The sequence below is a fragment of the Xenopus tropicalis genome, chromosome 1, assembly GCF_000004195.4.
Source record: "Xenopus tropicalis strain Nigerian chromosome 1, UCB_Xtro_10.0, whole genome shotgun sequence".
NCBI lineage: Eukaryota > Metazoa > Chordata > Amphibia > Anura > Pipidae > Xenopus > Xenopus tropicalis.
In genome coordinates this window covers 194,863,653-194,882,358 of record NC_030677.2, presented here as the reverse complement: position 1 = coordinate 194,882,358, position 18,706 = coordinate 194,863,653, and the positions used below count along the sequence as shown (strand labels likewise).

The window sequence follows — 18,706 nt, the reverse complement described above, 5'->3', positions numbered from 1 at the left end:
ATAACAATAAAATCTGCACGTGTTGTGTGTCGGACGATATTCTTGGGGGATCTACAATGGAAGTCACTTTCGTACAATTGGTTTCTGCCAAAATTTTCATGTTCAGAACATCCTCCGATTTGTTTTTAGGGCTTTATCCTACAATTTCAGTCTGAATGTTAGTTTTAGTTTGTTGCATGTAAACATACGACTGATAGAGTTCGTCTGAAGACGAAAATCTGAACTTGTATGGCCACCTTTAGGCACCCCCAGTGATTGTATTCACTTCCCCGATACCCTGGGCTGGTGCTCTTATCAGCAGGAAAAATGTCTCGAGGCAACTTCCGTGATTTCACTGAAATCGCGCCACCGCGTATGCCATCTCACCGGCGATTTACATTTTCGCCGATGGGATGACATTTCAGGGAGATTAGTCGCCCGCGAACAGGGAGATTTGTCGCGGGTGACTAATCTCCCCGTGTGCCAGAGCCCTTAACCATTTGGTCTTTCATGGCCATTCCCTTTTTTTGCTTGGAAAAAAGAGATTGAAGAATAGATTATAGTATGTAAAGAAAATAGACTAGTGAAACAAAGAGGTTAAATGAGAAGAAGAAGAAAAATAGTTTGGAGAATGGGCCTGTGGTTTAAAGGAGAAGGAAAGGCTAAGTCACTTGGGGGTGCCAAAATGTTAGGCACCCCCAAGTGACTTAGAGCGCCTACCTTGTACCCCGGGCTGGTGCCCCTGTACGGAGGGAACAGCACCAGCCCGGGGCACCTGTAGACACCGCTTCCTCCTTCCTTTGCGCGCTGCCGGCGAAATCCGCCGGCCGGCGCATGCGCAGTAGAGTGAAAAGCCGACTTCAATGTTTAAGTTCGGCTTTTCACTCTACTGCGCATGCGCGCGCAAGCGAGGAGGAAGGAGGAAGCGCCGGCAGCTACCCCGGGCTGGTGCTGTTCTCTCCGTACAGGGGCACCAGCCCGGGGTACAAGGTAGGCGTTCTAAGTCACTTGGGGGTGCCTAACATTTTGGCACCCCCAAGTGACTTAGCCTTTCCTTCTCCTTTAAGGTTTTCTGGTGGGCCCCTGGCATCTCAGTCCAACACTGAGCAGGAATCTGCACTGGCCTGGGGTTGTTCCAGCGAGCACTATGCAATGACCCTTGGAGTGCTTAACTTTTGGTACCCCCAAATGATTGTGACTTTCTTTCTTCTTTAAAAGGGAGAGTATTGTTTAGCAACTTAATGCACCTTAATGTATCAATATGGGTGAGTTCAGGAGATTTCTCTGATACCAACAGGGAGAAATGGCAGAATCAAAGGCTGAGTCAGACAGCTGTGTGCATTACATAAGTAGGATTTAATGTGATGCCTTTAAGTAGCAGGAGCCACAGTGTGGAACTACAAACATTGCCGTTACTAGTTCTAACCTGCCTGTGCCAGATAGCGTATGCAAGAATAAACTGAACCTCTGAATGCACAGGTGTCAATTTTCCCTGGTGTAAAACGCATAAAGCACAGGAGCCTTGTATCATCTTCCCACATTTATTGTAATAATATAGAAATATTGCTCCTTCCCTCTGTATAATTACAGGGTTCAGCTTTACATTGAGTAGAACTTTTTCAGCTGGTCTTGTATTGTTTTTGAATTATTAGCCTTCGTATTCTAGGCTCTTTCCAGACTGCAGTTAAAAATGCTGTCTGGTTGTCAGGGTCACTGACCCCTGCTTACCAAAATTAGATTGACAGGAATTACAGTGCACCAGTTGCAGGAATATGTTATTTTTAAGTGACTAACAAATAACAGAGGGTATCACATGGGTGAAAACCAAGGTACCAAACACATCGCAAAACCCTTTGGGCCCCCAGGAAATAAACACTAAATTAGGGACAAACTGAGTAAGTGGCTATCAAATTCCTTTTTTACATATGAACATTTCAGAACCAGAAGAAAAAAATATTTGTATTTCAGTATTTCTGAACCAAGTCTATAAAATATCCAGACTGGTAGGTTTTTAATAGATACCAGCCAAAGTGACCCATTCATTGTCCAAAGATTATTTTACCATTACTCTAGCGTTTCTGTGTGACTGCTGTTTTTAATTATTCTACAATTTTTTTTCTCTCTTCCCCTCCACATACTCCTCCTGCCTTTGCTCCTTCCTTTATGCACTCTTGCTTTTAGCTATTTTCTATTCTATTTAGGGCTGTGACCCCCCCCACTTATGTCACGGGCGACTAATCTCCCCAAAATGCCATCCCACCGGCTAGAATGTAAATCGCCGGTGGGATGGCATATAAGGTGCCGAAGTTTCCTCTCAAGGCAATTTCGACGATTACGGCAAATCACCACGCCCCGGATGCCATCCCACCGGCGATTTACATTCTAGCTGGTGGGATGGCATATCGGGGAGATTAGTGCCATGCGACAAGGGAAATTTGTCGTGCAATGACTAATCTCCCCGTCTGTCACAGCCCTTAAATCTTGCAGGTAGGAAAGCTTTTGAGATGATTAGTTGCCACTGCTAGAGGAGATTAATTGGGGTGTCACAGCCCTTGTAGCATTTACCTACCTCTGATCCACTCTCATTTGCTCTCCACTCTTATCTTGACTTTGACTTTTCCTCTTTGGGTTTGGGGTGGGGGAGAAGTCTGTGTAATCACTGAGCTGCAACAGGAAGGAGTTCATAACCAAAAGAGAATCCAGGCCTATAATTTTGCATTTTCAGAAAAAAGGGGTAAAAAAGATTGTGCGCCCTATGCCCACACCTAACTCTACAAGAAAGTTAAGGCACTTCAGAGGGTTGTCAGGTCAGCAGAGAAAATAATTGATTGTTGGCTCCCAACCCTGGAACACATCTACATCTCCCGTTGCAGGAAAAAAACTCTGGGCATTGTACAAGACCCGACTCATCCTGGCCACTGTCTCTTCCAGCTCTTGCCATCGGGGAAGAGATATAGAGCAATGAAAGCCAGAACTAATCGTCTGAGAGACAGCTTCTATCCAAGAGCAATTATGGCTTTAAATATGTAACTATGCCACTGCTTTGAGTTGTTGCTTGTTTCAAATCTCGTTGTATACTATGTGACAATGACAATAAAGATATATTCTATTCTATTCTATTCTAGCTATATCCATCTGGAGATTTTAAGTAGGTCTGGCATTTCAAGCATACTGAGGCTCAAACTGTCCCCTATAGACCCAATAAAAGTCACTTTCTATAGCATCATAAAGCAGCTCCTGTGACATTTGCCAGAATGAACAGATTGCCAGACTGAGGCTGACACTATGTTTTCAATAGGTTCACCAAAACACCACAATAAGGGGCTGATTTACTAATCCACGAATCCGAATGAGAAAAATTCAGATTGGAAAACGAACATTTTGCAACTTTTTCGTATTTTTTGCGATTTTTTCGTCTCCGTTACGACTTTCCCGTAAATTGTCGCGACTTTTTCGTAACCGGTACGACTTGCGTGAATTGTCGCGACTTTTTCATTGCCATTATGCCTTTGGAGAATTGTCGCAACTTTTTCATTGCCATTATGCCTTTGGAGAATTGTCGCAACTTTTTCATTGCCATTATGCCTTTGGAGAATTGTCGCAACTTTTTCATTGCCATTATGCCTTTTTTGAATTGTCGCGACTTTTTCATTGCCATTATGCCTTTGGAGAATTGTCGCGACTTTTTCATAGCCATTACGACTTTCGCGAATTATCGCAACTTTCGTATTGAGAGCTCGAAAAAGTCGCAAAGTATCATTACGAAGAAAACGCATTCGGACGCTTTTAGGACGTTCGTGGATTAGTAAATGTGCCCCTTAGTGTACTGAAAGCAGCACTGTGGTGCTCTCTTCCTGGCCCCATGTTGCCCACCACTGATTGGAGGATTCTAGTGATGCACAGCAGCAGTGTCCTGACAATGCACTTGGCCCTAAATGAGTACCTGGTAATTTAGTACTTCATCCACATTTTCAATCACCAACAAATGCATTAGTGTTTAAGAGACAGCGCGGAGCAGCCTCTATAGCATCCTGTGCTCGTTCAGTATAGAAATCAGCGAAATGTGCACCGGCCCTTGGTACCTCTGAGTGAGCGCTACAGAGCCATTGTCTTCTTCCACTTCATTCTCCAGTAGCCCCTAATGTTGGCAATGGTGGCCCCCGGTGATTTAACCTTTCTTTCCCCTTTAAATTGTCTATCCTGTATCCTTCTAATTCTGTATAATTATAGCTCTATATACAGTTTCTTCCTAGATGGTGGGGCAAATTTTAGTGCATAAGTCTCTAGTCCTGTATCTAGTCCTTGTGAATTGATCCCTTCATACCAGTTTTCTTTTGTGACCACACAGGCCCTTTAAGCACCATTAAGAAACTAAATTCCTCCAACCTTGCTGTAAATATACATTTATTTGAACATAGCCATAAGGAAATATGTGCAAATGCTTAACAGCAGCTTCTGTCTGACTCTCAGGAGCAAGTGGGCCAGATAACACTCCCAAGGGCAGCTATACCCTCACTGTAGCCGCACAAAGTCAGTGGGCGGAGCCAAAGGAGACCATGTGACACCGGGCGACCCGCACAGCGCTGCAGTCTCTTCCGGGGCACTGAGTGAGCTCGCCGGTAGCTGGAGCTCACAGTCCCCTCTGCCTGCAGCGGCCGGAGAGGGAGGTGCGGGGCACTGAGGATTCTATTACCCGGGACTTCGGCAGGTAAGTGCATTGAGAAAAAGTTGCATACTGAGCTTTGCTCTGCGCTTGCGGAATGAGCAGGGGGTAGTGTGTGACCCATTGGAAAGGCACAGTATTACTTCCCGCGGCTGTGCAGCTGCTGCCTGAGCTTGGGGGGGATGATGGGAATAGTAGTTCTGCAATAGTAGGAAAGACTCGGATTATACTAAACCCCTAGGGGTGGGTCTGGGATTGTGACATATGTATCGCTGCTTCCAGTTAGGGGCCGCTATTTGGGATTTGCAATGTGCCTGTCTCTCCTGTTCTCTGTACATGTGCGCCCCATATGCTGGGATTCTGCACAGAGCCGGGGCTCTAACTCCCACTGTCACGTGATTAAAGGGCACCCTGAGAGGGTGGGCAGTGCCCTGTGCCAAGGACTCTCCCAGAGGTGACACAAGGGAGCACTGCAACAGCCACAAACTCCATAGCCACTCACAGCAACACTGCATAGTAATATAACAACATGCATTCATAGTAGGTTTGGAAGTATTGCACTCTAACAGCCACACAGAGAAAGTGGGCACTGCACTCTAACACAGTTTTACAAGGAGAAAGTAAGTATTGCACGCTAACAGCCACACAGAGAGAAAGTGGGCACTGCACTCTAACACAACCACACAAACAAATCTGCAGGCATTGCACTTTTGCAAAGCCGCCCAAAGAGAAAGTAGGTGCTTAACTATAACACTATTTCACAGGTAGAAAGTAGATACTGAACTCTAACACAGTTTTACAAGGAGAAAGTAAGTATTGCACTCTTAACACAGCCACACAGAGAGAAAGTGGACACTATGCCCTAACACAACCACACAAACAAATCTGCAGGCATTGCACTTTTGCAAAACTGCCCAAAGGGAAAGTAGGTACTTAACTATAACACTATTTCACGGGGAGAAAGTAAGCATTGCACTTTAACACAGCCACACAGAGAGAAAGTGGTCAGTGCACTCTAGCACACACAAGTACTGCACATTAGGATCAACCCCATATGAAGCAGCCAAGCAGGAGTAAGGGGGCTGCAGTAGTAGCTACACAAGGAATAATTAAGCACTTCACACTAACACTTGCAATCTGTACACTGAATAAAGCATTAGGAACCAGGCCCTGGTCACACACTGTAACAGTGCTATCCATATGCCAGACCTGCTCCGTGGGAGAAGAACTTTACAGAGCTGCCTATGAGAAAATGAACTCTAACCAAGGTTACCTTGAAGCAAATGTACAGAATTAAGGGTGGCAATGAAATAAATCCCAGTGTTTTCTCAAGGTTCAGGAACCAAAACTTGCCAATCAGACGTTGACCAGCGCACCTTCTAGCAAGTATGTTTCCTTGCTTTCTTCATGGCAGGTTACATAGCCTAGAATCATAGCAGAGACTGTCCCATACAAAACAGTGGGATGTGATCTAATCAGCTGCACATTGCTTGTGTTGTGTGTAGGCTGTAAGGTAGGGAAAAGTGTTATTTGTTTTTATGGTTATGGGTCCCTACTGTTACTATGTGACCCTTTTCTTAGTTTATAAAAGGGGATCTCTATAAAAAAAATGTTTTTGCATAATGAAAACATAAATCTAAACAAATTCCATTACACATTTTTTTTTTTATAAATGTCATTGCAACTGACAACCATTTATATTCTCTGCATGGCTGGTCCTGACTCCTGAAACTGTAGCAGAAGCCAGCTGATAATGCATTTCATTAACAAACCGCCTTTGAGAAGTGATAATGCTTATTGGAAAGACTCTTCACACTTTAATTTTGCAAAAAGATGTTTTTGGTTGCACTTTCACTTGAGAATATAGCAAGGTGCAGTGTAAGGAATGCCGGTGTGCTGCGGCTGGAATGAGCAGGGTATAACTATAGATTCCACGCTGGCCCAGCTCTCGCTTATGTCTGTATTTGGAAGTCTGCCTGTACCCGAATGAATGGACTCGCACAATGACTGACAGCCAGCCTCAGCCAATGGTGCGCTTGCCGCGTTGACATGGTTTTAAAAATAGAATGGATTTGCGTTTGACAGCTTGGCCAATAAGAAGTAGCCATTCCCTCTATGGGCGGAGCCTCTGTGCGTGACGCGACACGTGAGTGGCGGCGTGGCGAAGTCAAGTTTAGGACGCGCTCTGTTTGCCCTTGAGGGTGTGACGTCAGACAGGGTTGCCGAGCAACGGAAAGGCGGCGTTGGAAAGCGCAAGGGCTTGTAGGTGAGCAGCTGTCAGGCCCATGTAAGCTGCCTGGGGAATTCTGGGACTTGTAGTATCTGCAGGGAGCTGACTTTACTTAAAGGAACAGTAACATCAAAAAATGAAAGTGTTTTAAAGTAATTAAAATATAATAAACACACCAGTTGTAGCAGTGCAGGGCAACAGTACATTATATTGTTATTACTTATATACACTTTCATTTTTTTGTTACTGTTCCTTTAACATAATTAGTAATATTGCTTTAATAGAATATTGTGCTGCAGTCTGACCGCTCCTGCATTTCCCAATGCGCCTAATTTGGTTACTTTGTGGATACACGTATGTTTGTGTAGCATTGTGACAAATCTCGTCTAGCCAAAATATTTAGTAAATTGACCAAAAATTTTTTTTAGTAAGTATCAGTATGTTGTACGTGTGCATCTTGTAGGCCCCAAACTGATAAGTGGGAGGGGTTATACCTCAGTCAGTGAAGGTAACCGTGCTGTCTGGGGTTAAGGGTGAAGACACACAGCTACTTGTCGTGGCTACTAAAATAGACAATGATGATCATTTACTGATAATTGTCTCTATGTGTGTTTTAGTAGAGGCAATTCTCAGCAGGGCCGGATCTAGGAGTAGGCAGAAGAGGCAGCTGCCTAGGGCGCAATGATTGAGGGGAGCCAGGCAGGAGCCCCTCCTGCCTACCCCTTGTGCTACTTAGTCATTGCCTCCGCCACTTGTCATTAGCGGCGGAGGCAATGACCGATCTAATCGCACCGCCCCTGATTCTCAGTATTGTCTATGGCAGGGTAATTTCTGGAGTTCAGTAGCCATGACAAGTAGCTGCTACTAAGTAGCTCTATGTGTCTTTGCCCTATAGAGTCCGCTCTCAATCTCAGTGTACACCTCCACCAAAGGTGTAAGACAACCATAAATTGCTTAGACAAAGCCACTGAGAGAGAACAACACTGCAGTGCTTGCTGCTGACAAGTGCTTTATTCACACAACATGTTTCCAGCTCTTGATAAAGGGCCTGAGTGCTCGAAACATGTTGTTGTGTGAATAATAATAATAATACTCTCTGTGAATAAGGCACTTGTCAGCAGCAAGCACTGCAGTGTTGTGTTCTCTCTCTGTGGCTTTGTCTAAGCAACCAGGAAGGGTGTCATGGTCACCTGCTATTGTTCTGCTTTAGTTGCAGGAGTTGAGTAGCACAGTCTGTTTAGAAAAGTCAGGCCTCGCTTTAAAGTAGAACTGAAGCTTAAAGGAGAACTAAACCCTAAAAATGAATATGGCTAGAAATGCCATATTTTATATACTAAACTGACTGCACTAGCTAAAATTTTTAGCATCTCTATAGTGGTAATGATATAGGTCTACAGATGTCACAGCAGCTTCCCATATCGGATTCTGTTAGAACTGTCCCAGACAGTGCCCATTCTCAGTGGGCTCTGTGCAGCTGCTGAGAAGCTGAGCTTAGGGGTCGTTGTAAACTACCAAGCAGAAAATGAGGCTGGTCTGTCATATAAACTGATGCTACAGGGCTAATTCTGATGCTAATTGCACTGGTTTCAGAGCTGCCATGTTACGTGAATCTAAATGAATCACTAATCAGCTTTATACTGTTACATGTATTTTCAATATATACAGTATATTGTGCGTCGGCCCCTAAGCTCAGTAATTGACAGTAGCACAGAGTATGTGCAGGGAATCAACAGAATAGAAGATATGGAGATACTGGGGTGTCTTCAGGGGAACATATATTTCCTGCTAAAAAGCTGTGGTTGCCTTGGGCTGTTATAGAAGCACAAAACATCATAATGTACAACATATCTAGCCTGTTGCTTTAGTTCTCCCTTTAAAATAGTAATGCTATAATGGTTGTATTTTGCATACTGGACTCTGTGTGTGAACCCAAAATTTCAGCAGCACCTTAAAAGTAATTATCCTTTGTTCATAGTCTAGCAAGATCAGAAGATGATGTGTACAACTATCTTTTGACTGTCAGTGGCACTGCACATGCTCAGTGTGGTCTGGGTACCTAGGATTTAGAGCTGTGGAAAATCATTAAACTATTAGCAGAAAGTGAGGTTTATGGTAATGAAGCATTTTTAGTGGTTGTCAGATTGCTTTTGACAATGAAATATGTGTTATTGTTTTCTGACACATATGCAGATAAATAGGCCACTGTAACCCTGGGCAATTTAGTCAGAGGTTACAGTTATGGTAGGTTACCACCTGTTTCCTTTTTTGCCATGACTATAAGGCAGATCATTCTCCAAGGGATTGTGGCCTTGGCGTGGCTACTTTCTGCATTACCCTGTGAGATCACTTGCCCTTTAATCAAAGCCGTTATCGGAGAGATTGGAAATCCTACTCACAGATACCGCCTTGACCTTTATCCTGGGTATATCAGTAAGACTGTGTTTTTCCATTGACGATACAGCACAAAGCTGCAGTGGCAGACTTATTATTGTGCATACTAGCTCTATTCAGAATGCTTTTGTGGAAGCCAGACTTGGCTGTTAATGATTTCCCTCTGTTCCATTGCTCTCATGTATGAATAGAATTGAAAGCAGATCTGGCTGGCCGGTTATAAACCCTCTGTACTATCAAGCCTTGTCTCTCATTGGGGACTTGGAATAGCACCTCTATGTATAAATAAAATAGGGTGGGGAGTAACAGAATCACCATCCATGCTACAGGTTTGGCACAAGCTTGGTTCAGTCTGACCAGTCTTGAATTCTGACCCACTGAGCTCTCTGTTGACAATGAGAATTGGGTGACTTACCTGCAAGTAACACTTCCTAGCCTGGATCCGTTTGCAGTATAATGTCGACAGTGATCCAGTTCTCAGACAGCTAGCTAGCTGGACCAAATTGAATGGGTTAATAATCAGTCACTTGTGTGCATGAGAATGTTAGCATAGGTTGTCAAAACTTTTTGGATTCCTTAATGAACTAGCATTTGTGTGACTGCTGTGATTTGTGTGAAAAGGCTTTCCACTTCCATTATTGCCGGTAGAAGGCTCTGAAGGTCAGTGGAGGGAATGAACAATCTTTCCTGCATCCATTGTAAGGTGTATGGCCATCTTTAGGGTGAAGACATATGGAGCTACTAGTAGCAGCTACTTGTCACGGCTATAGAAAAAGACAATGCTGATCATTTACTGATAACTCTCTCAACGTGTGTTTTACAAGAGGCTATTCTAAGTATTGTCTATGGCAGGGTATTTTTTGGCGTTTAGTAGCTTCTATTAGGTAGCTCCATATGTCTTCACCCTAAGGGCTCTGGCACACGGGGAGATTAGTTGCCCGCGACAAATCTCCCTGTTCGTGGGCGACTAATCTCCCTGAGTTGCCATCACCTGCCATCCCACCGGCGAAAATGTAAGTCACCGGTGGGATGGCACATGCGGCGGCGCGATCTCGGCAAATCGCCGAAGTTGCCTCGCGAGTCTTTTTCGGCGATTTGCCGAAATCGCGCCGCCGCGTGTGCCATCCCACCGGCGACTTACACTTTCGCCGGTGAGATGGCAGGTGATGGCAACTCGGGGAGATTAGTCGCCCACGAACAGGGAGATTTGTCGCGGGCGACTAATCTCCCCGTGTGCCAGAGCCCTTAAAGGACAAGGAAAGTCAAAATCTATTAAGCACACTATTCAATAGTACTACTATTGCTATGTAGAAACACTATATTTGTGGCTTGCCTAATCAAAGATTTATAGAGATACACTTATTCCATACTACATACTAGTAAGGGATGCCCACTTCCTTTCCCTCACCATCTCTACTGCGCATGATTCCCCAACATCCTCCATCCTCTCTGCGGCCCCGCTCCCCCCAGCATCTCCGCTCCCCACTCCCCCCAGCACCCGCCCGCTGCGTCCTTCTGTGTCTCCAACCCCCCCCGCTCCCCCCAGCACCTGCCCACTGCGTTCTTCTGTGTCTCCAACCCCCCCGCTCCCCACTCCCCCAGCACCTGCCAGCTGCGTCCTCCTCTTATTATGGTCCCAGCTCGCCGCTGCGTCACCATAGCAACCAGACGCTCCTGCTTGTGGGGAGCACTCCTGCTTGTGCGCATGTGCTTACTACAGTCCTGGTCGGGGTGTCTGTGCAGGAGCGTTGCATTATGGGAATCTTCTCTACCCAGCTCAGCGCTTTTTCTTCCTGTTTGGCTTCTGATCATCTGAACGGGAGAAATATGGGGAGACTTAAGGGCACTATTGAGAGAACTGAAGGTATGCCTGCAGCTTGGGATTAACTACTAGCCTTTCCTTCTCCATTAAGGAACGACTGGCTTAGAGATTTAAACACTTATTTAACTCTTAGAATTGCGTCAGAGGTCATCAGGTCTGTCCAAACGGAACTATCATTTAATGGAGGAACAGCAGAAGGCATGGGGGCACTATGTATCGTAACAGTAGTCAGCAAACCTTTGGCTGTTTATACGGGCTTTAGTTAAGGGAGAGCTGGAGGGCTGTAAGTTGGAAATCATTTGTTTATATTTAAGTCTTTCCCATAGTTTACCAAAGAAAAAGTGCTGAGGTTAATGTCACTGCCAGAGGCAGGCAAAACAGTAAAGTTGTTCCTTCAGAAGTGATGCATAACATGAATAGTTTCACTGTGTTTTTGTTATCTGCTTTCTTTTATGCTCATGCCTTAAGGTGGCCATACACATTACGATACGTTCATTTGGCAAGGTCAACAAACGAGCAGATCTTCTCCCGATATGCCCACCTAAAGGTCCCCATACACGGGCCGATTATAGCTGCCGATATTGGTCCCTTGGCCAGGTTAGAAAATCCAGTCGGATCGGGGACCGCATCGGCTTGTTGATGCGGTCCCCGAACCGACTGCCCCATTGCCTCATGTAGAATTCGATCGCCCACATGCATCCCCGATATCGCCCACCAGTAGGGGGGTATATCGGGTGAAGATCCACGCGCTTGGCGACATCGCCAAGTGAGCAGATCTGCCCGTGTATGGCCAGCTTTAGCTGGGTGATATGGGTCTGATTTGATCATTTGGACCTAGGGTCAAAAGATTGAATTAAAATGACAGGTATAGGTGCCGTCAGAGCAAGGACCGGATCAACGAGCCAATGCAGTCTCTGATCCGATGGAAAAGCAAACCTGGCTAATCAAGATCTGCCCAATTTTAGGACAGATGTTGGTCAGGTAGGGCCGGGCAGATAAACTGCCGAATCGGTCTGAAGGACCTGAATTGGACCTCATGTTGCCTTAACTATGACACTTCCATGCTTTACTCTAAACTGCATAGTAACCTTGTTTTCAACCTTTTGTTTTGCCTTGGGCAGCTTCAAAAGTAATTGACTTTGCAACAAACTTGCACTAAATAAACTGCAGTTTTGGGGCCATGTGGCTACAAAGAGGTAAGATGGCAATATTTAAACCTATAGAGCACACAAAGAAAAGAGTGGGGCACAGTGTAGGCATGTTCAGAGCTGCCAGTGCTTTCTGTGAACTTATGAAGGAACAAGGCCTCTAAGGGAGTGTACTGGTCACAGGACTCCAAGGTGACTTCTAATGAAATGAACGAATGCTACAGGAACAGAAGATCAGTTACAGCAGACAGGTAGTGGAGGTGGCACCAAAGCTTGGGCTTAGGGTACAAAGCAATAAACGACGGTGACTTGCTTTAGCCAGCTTTAAAAAATCATTATCGCTGACTACGAATCTCCCTCAAACATGTCATAGACTAGCATTGGGCTTACTGTAATCACGTGATATTGCCTCCCCTCTTAGTCTCCTGCAGGATTGGTACAAGTGATATGATATTTGTGGCCATCCCAATGTTAGTCTATGGCAAGACATTTTGGGGGAGATTTGGAGCCAGCAGTAGCCCCGTGTATCACTGCCCTTCTAGTTCATTCCAGTGCTGCCATGTCGTTCAGGGCCTTACGCCACTCTTAGACTGACAAAGTTATAAGTTCTTTCCAGTGCAGAGTAAAGGTGACCATACACAGGCTAATAGAAGCTGCTCATGGCCTGTGTATGGTATGGGGCCCTCGGACGGGCCTGTCTGACTGATATCTGGACGAAAATCTGGCAGATGTAGATTGTTTGGGTTTAAAAATCACATATGGCTGAGAAGCGCATCAGCTCATTGATGCCTTAACTTTAAGGCAAAGGTTAACTGCTGCGTTTACAAGTGAGAATTGCCTGACCGGCAAGTGTCGCCGGCACAGTTCAGTGATATGCGAGCTGGCCCGATACCTGCGGGATGGGCGGGTTTGGGCCAACATCGGAACTTGCGGGTTGGGGGTGGGTTCGGGTTGAGCTCTTCCTCTCACTCTCCCCGCCCGCAACCTAACACTGCCAACTGCCTCTCCCGGCTTCTGAATTTATAGGTGCACCCCCACCATGCCCCTCCCATTTTGTGAAGTCACAGTTTCGCAAATTTTTCGACAAAGGGAAACAGGACATATTCGCTCATCACTAGTTTTGAGTGTTGTCCTCCAGTCTCCGACATGAGACTGGGGACAATAAAATGAAACTAATCAACTTAATAAAAATCAGATTTACAAAATTGAAAAAAAAAATGAAAAAAAAACAGTCCATTCCTTGAAGATGAACTGCCATGGAACCCACATTATTTTGATACTGAGACAACTTTTGCAATAGCAATGACAATGATGGGAATCGCTGTGACCGGTTGTGATGCTTTCTTTGGTATTTCTTTCTGATTCAGCTGTTTTGGACATGGTCAGTCCAAAGGTATTGCCTATCATTATTCTTAAGGTAGAATAAAAAATAGCTTATCGTTAAACAAATACTGCAAAGAGCTGATCTGCTTTTTCTACAGAAAGCTGCTCCTGAGCCTGCAGGTACAGTAGAGCTCTGACATAGACAATCTGGCCTCCACCCCTTTCATGGTAAGTTAGCCCCCACAGTAGGTCTCCTTCACTGTCCACCAGTATGGGTTGGGGCACTCTACACATGGCTGGATCTTCAATGTCGGAGGGCTACTGCGCCTGCAGTGTTGAACAGCAGTTCTGTTAGTGGTGTATGAAACAAACCATAGTGTGTAGTGTCTCTGATATCATAAGGTGGTGGACATGCACCGACATTATCAAAATTAGGTTTTGTGTGGTATTTTGTGCGTTTATGGTGGGAGAAGAGGCAACCGGTATCGGAAAAAGTCTTTGATATTGGTCAGCTCAGTAATTGCACAGGATGGAAACATTTTATCTGGTACCAACATCAGCAAAATGTGAATGCTGTAGAATTCTTTTGCTCCTAACTGCATATCTGGCCATTCAGCTTTAAAAAAACATATACATACATACATACATACTTACATAACCTGTATGGCCACCTTTAGAGCCACATGTACCTTTGTATAAGGTAAACAAAACTGGTTACCGTGCTGCTGAATGGAACCTGTAGCCATAGCTAACTAGGCAAATGAACTTGTGGGTTCAACTTGTGTTGCCTGTTGTGGCTGTGCCAACATAAAAGGAATTTGGTATATTGTATTTTAGTTTGGGACTATGACTACAGATTATTATTAAGACTGTGCAGTAAGAAAGATCATTTTGATCTATTATCGGCATTCAGCCCTGATGATGTAGTTTATAGCCAAATCTTAATTATAAAAGATGCATATATTTTATCAATTTATTTTTTCTTGATGTTAAGTGTGGAATGCTGTGATGGAAGTACTGCATCTCTCACATGTCTGAATTTAAAAATGCGCTGAACTGCTTTACTGTATGCCTTGCCTAAAGCTGGCCATACACGCACCAATACAATCATATAAACTGTAGTTTTATCGATTGGACAGGTTAGAAAATTTTGGTCGGATAAAGATAAGATCTGTGCATGTATTGTGTATCTGAAGATATCCTTGGGGGACCTACATTTCATTTTCAGGGTTTGTCCTACAATTTCAGAACTGCCCTCAACCGAAGTAATAAGTATGGCAGCTCCCATTCTTCTGCGTAAATGTAAAAAGGCCAGAAATGATTTCTTTATGCCCATAATGTCTCAAATACTTTTGTTTTTCTGTCTGCTAGGGATGTATGTCTTTAAAGGAGACATTTTATATAAAGTTCATATTCCGTTATAATATTCATCCTCCCTCAAAATGTGAAATGATGCAGAAAGAAAGATGTTTTGAAAGCATTTTACCTCCTAAAACTGCCAATAAAAGCATTTACTTGTATTTTACATTATTTTACAAGGTTCAATGCATTGTTAAAATTTATGGTATATGTCCCCTTTAAAGAGGGGGCACTGCTGCTAAAACTAAAATTTTGCCTGGGAGGCTTTACTTTTCCTTTAAATAAAAATATATTCACTCAAAATGTCATTATTGCCTCATTCATTAAGCGGAAACTAGCATAACAATGCAAATGTGAGGTAAAAAACTTTTTTTATATAAAACATATCAATTCAACTTTTTGTTTAATCAGTGTTTTACTTGTTTATGAAACGTCAATAAGGCTTTTTGCGCCTATTGTTCTAAGGTTAGAAAGAGGCCCTCCCCTCAGGCTTTAACCCTGAATGTTTCATTCACTCAGTTAGGGTACACCAACTGCCACTATGTAGCAAATAAAAAACATCCCATAAGTGGGAGGAGGAAGGATAACCTAGTGGTTAGGGAGACCGCCCTGTGACATAGTCACATAACCTCCCAACGGCGCAATGATATCAGCCTTTAGAAATGGGCTGGTTGAGCGCTGTCCAAATTTTTTTTTCAATGGCTGCATTTACATTTCCCCACAAATCCTTTCTTTGCACATGAGTGGAATTGTGCTGTCTATGGCAGCTGAAAGCAACTGTCACAGGAAAAATCCGTGTCTTATCACTGGCAATAAGAAGCCAATTGGTAGGTGAGCTGAGCTACAGCTCAGGATATATGGAAATAATCATAGAACAGAATCTACACTGGGGAGCTGATAGGAGAGTAATGGAGATATTCTCTGAGCCGTAGAATAGTGCCCAGCTGGTATGTAATACAGGAGATATCCTGTGAGAGCTGTTACCCCCTGCTGGTATATGATACAGGAGATTCACCCTACTTCTATGCATTATCAGTAACTCTTCACCCGGAATATAGTTCAGCAGGGGGTACACTAACCATTTAGCTGTTTTTGGGCCTTCTGTAAGATATTGCTGGCTCTGTGAGCTTTTACAGTGGAACCCGGGCGTAGGCTAAAAGGAGTGAGTCCTTGGTGTCTGCATCTGAGATTAAAACGTGGTTTCCATAGTCCGCCAGTTTTCTTGCTGTTCTTTCATATTCCCGAACCAGTTTGAGTATTCTCTCCAAAATGAATGGCAATATGACTATGAAGAGTTTCATTCATCCAGGTCATGGTATATCTAGTATAAATAAATCTAAAGCGACTGGACTTCTGTTTGTTCCAAAGCAATATTCATGTAACCATCTAAGCATGCCAGAACCCCTATATGTGGTGTAGATAAAAAGGAAAATACACAAAAACAATATAATCAGATATCAGTAGTAAATATAGATGGAAAAGCACATCACTGTTGCAGAGACCTCTGGATATTTTCCTTGATTTGTTTTTCTTTGTTAATTAGCCTATAACAACAATATCCTTTTTAAAGGGTAACTAAAGGCCCCAATGAACACTTGTATGGTTAATGCATTTGGCAATGTTACCAGACAAAAAGCAAGTTAACTGGCACCTAGAAAGGTAAAAGGGCAGCAGTTCTGGGCATATATTTGTTGCATATGGCTGGCAAAAGAGCTCTACCCATTAATACTTGATGGACTGAAGAAGCTGCTCGGATGAGCAGTGAAACATCTTCAATGATTATTTTACAAGTCCAGTTGCTTTAGATTTATTTATACTAGATAATCATTTGGCTGTTTTGTCTAGACCAGTGCTGTCAACTGGCGACCCCCCTCTGTGTGTCCCCCTCCTGTCTGGCTGCTTTGATGGTTTACCTTTGTGTAAGATTTAAATAGTATCAGTACTGAGATTAACTGGCCCCCTGCATGGTTCTCACCTCAGATTCAGGCTGTAATTCCCCTGTATTGTTTCAACATGTATCCCCTGTACTGTTCACACCTTTTTAAACCCTGCATTTTTTACCCACTGCATTGTTCACACTTCAGGCTGTAATCACCCACATTGTTCACTTCTTCACACCCCAGACAGACTGTAGAAACAATGCCAGCATTGTGTCACTGTATGTACTGTGTAAGGCACACACAGGCAGCATAGGGCAGGTAGAGTATGGCACACACAGGCAGCATAGGGCAGGTAGAGTATGGCACACACAGGCAGCATAGGGCAGGTAGAGTATGGCACACACAGGCAGCATAGGGCAGGTAGAGTATGGCACACACAGGCAGCATAGGGCAGGTAGAGTATGGCACACACAGGCAGCATAGGGCAGGTAGAGTATGGCACACACAGGCAGCATAGGGCAGGTAGAGTATGGCACACACAGGCAGCATAGGGCAGGTAGAGTATGGCACACACAGGCAGCATAGGGCAGGTAGAGTATGGCACACACAGGCAGCATAGGGCAGAGTTTGGCACACACAGGCAGCATAGGGCAGAGCATGTGCCATACTCTGCCTGCCCTTAGCTGCCTGTGTGCCATACTCTGCCTGCCCATAAATGCCTGTGTGTGCCATGCTCTGTCTGCCCTTTGCTGCCTGTGTGTGCCATGCTCTGTCTGCCCTTTGCTGCCTGTGTGTGCCATGCTCTGTCTGCCCTTTGCTGCCTGTAGTAGGTGAACCTGGCAGAGGTTTGTTCTAGGAGTTTGCTAGTAGGTAGAAATAGCCATTAAATGGTCCCTAAGGTGCTATCCACAGGGCAGGAGGAGGTGGCATATGGATTTAAGGGTGTGTCACAGTTTTAAAGCAGTTATGGACATAAATGAACCCAAAGGTATTAAAATAAAAGCACTTCCTTCTATTTTACGTTATTTTACATGGTTTAGTGCATTGTAAAAATTTATGGTATATGTCCCCTTTAAGAAGGCACAAATCTCTAGTGACTTTAGGCAAGAGACAGTGAATGCTTTGGGATAAATGTTAGTTACTCTGAAGAAGGGAGTCAGCTTATAACTGGAAAATCCTTTATTCTGAAAATTAAATGATTATGGGATATTACTTTAAAATGGTTTATGAAAGTGTAACAAGTAGAACTGTTGTGGTATGCTGCCCCCTGCAGGTAAATCACTATAATGTATAACTTTATTTATAAAGCGCCACAAGGGTACGCAGCGCTGTACAGTCTTACAATATACACAATTACACACAGGGAGGACAAGTGATATAATAAATAAATACAATCTGAGAATTTTTGCTGTTCTTAGTGGTTCATCCTGTTCAAATTCTGGAATATCAATGTGTGTTTCAGTACTTGTGAGGGGAATTTGTAATTTTTTATATGTGTCTGCACTAGGGATGCACAGAATCCAGGATTTGGTTTGGTATTCGGCCAAGATTTGGCCTTTTTCAGTAGGATTCGGATTTGCCCGTATCCACGTTCCTGGCCGAACTGAAACCTTAAAAATCATGTGACTTTTTGTCATTGAAGTTGAAAATTGTTTGCTGCACGCAGTTCTCTTTAGCCTTCCTTATCTTAATTTGCATGTACAAATTAGGATTCGGTTTGGTATTGGGATAAATCTTTCACAAAGGATTCAGGGTTCAACCAAATCCAAAAATAGTGGATTCAGTGCATCCCTAGTCCGCACATACAAGCAAGCATAGCTATATATTTTGTCTGTATAATATTACATTTTTTTGTTGACCATACCATCCTTCTAAGCTCTATGTGTGGCCCTATCCTTGCACGTCAAAGAA

The 18,706-nt window shown here is 43.9% G+C and overlaps 1 protein-coding gene across 1 annotated transcript in view; it reads left to right on the top strand.

Moving 5' to 3' along the window:
- Window positions 1–4,576: 4,576 nt before the first annotated feature.
- nnt (nicotinamide nucleotide transhydrogenase) overlaps window positions 4,577–18,706 on the top strand; it is a 64,857-nt gene continuing 50,727 nt past the window's right edge. The window contains 1 exon segment of the mRNA NM_001128002.1: window positions 4,577–4,687. The gene's annotated coding sequence lies outside the window, so the exon portion shown is untranslated.